The sequence below is a fragment of the Hipposideros armiger genome, unplaced genomic scaffold (genome assembly GCF_001890085.2).
Source record: "Hipposideros armiger isolate ML-2016 unplaced genomic scaffold, ASM189008v1 scaffold_235, whole genome shotgun sequence".
Lineage (NCBI taxonomy): Eukaryota > Metazoa > Chordata > Mammalia > Chiroptera > Hipposideridae > Hipposideros > Hipposideros armiger.
In genome coordinates, this window is record NW_017731585.1 from 1302770 (window position 1) to 1304204 (window position 1435).

Consider the following 1435-nt stretch of genomic DNA (forward strand, 5'->3'; position numbering starts at 1 on the left):
TATTTCCTTCTAAATGAATATATTTCCTATATTTCCTTCTAAAAGTTTATAATTTTGGCTCTTACATATAAGTTTTTCATCCATTTTGAATTAGTTTTTGTATATGCTATGAGGTAAGAATCAAATTTTATTTTCTTGCATGTGGCTCCCCAGTTCTCCCAGCACCATTTCCTGAGGGAACTGACTTTTGGATCTTTTTGCACATACTGGAATCTCTCTTTAGTCCTGTCTTTCAGTTGATTCTTGTTTTTCATGTCTTCAATTACCCTCGACTATGCTTTTTAAAAAGGTGTGTCTAGTGAAAAGATCTTCCTTTCACTGATGTCCCTCTGTTACCTCAGGACTCCCTATCTAGAATTAGCTACTTCTTGTTTCTTGAATTTTTATGCAGATTCAATGTATATACATATGTTCTTTCTCCTTGTTTTCACAAACCATGACTTTTGTCGCTCACTTTTCACACTTTTTGACTTAAACTATATAGTATCTTGGAGCTAGTTCCATAATGGTACTCCAAAGATCTCTCTTAGTTCTTTCACAGAACACACAGGACTCCATTGCCTGAATGAACTGTGGTTCATTTAACCAAGTCCCTTATTAGTGAATATGGGGCATTTTCCAGTCTTTTGTTATTCCAAGCCATGCTGTAAAAAATTCTTGTACATACAGAAACTTATATATGTGGATATAAATCTTTCCGATAAGAGGAATCTATTGAATGAAAAGATATATGCTTTAATTGTTTGACAAATATTTCCAGATTGCTCTGCAGATATTTTATCAATTTCTACTGCTGTCAGCAATGCATGGGCGCCCAGTCCCACATCCCTGCCAACATAGAACGCGATCTCACTTTTTTATTTAGTATCTCAGTTTCAATTTGCATTGACCTTATTATGAGTGAGGTTAAACATCTTTTCCTTTGTTTAAGGACTATTGATACTTCCTTTTCTGTGAATTGCTTCTCATATTCTTTGCCTTTTTTCCCCTGCTGCATTGTTAGTCTTTTTTCTTATTGATGTGGGAACTCTGTATAGATTAAAGATATGAATTGAAAATGCTTTTGCCTATCTGTATTTTAACTTAAGATATTATTTTCATTTTTTAAAACACAAAATTACTTTTATTTCTATGGAGTTGAATTTATCCATTTGTTCTTCTATGTGTTTGGGTTCTGAGTCATACTTAGAAAGGCCTCCTTTGCTTGAAGTCTAAAAATGATTTCAAGTTTGTGATTTTATTTACTACTTTAAATATTGAATCCATCTGGAATTTACTCTAGGATAAGGTTAGATAGTAATCCAACTTTCCTCAGGATGGCAATCCAGTTGTCTAACAACATTTTTAGAAGAAAGAGTCTTCCCCACTGATTTGAAAAGCCCTTTATCATACCCTACATCTCTCTGTTGATTACAGATTTCTAGTCTTTTTTTTT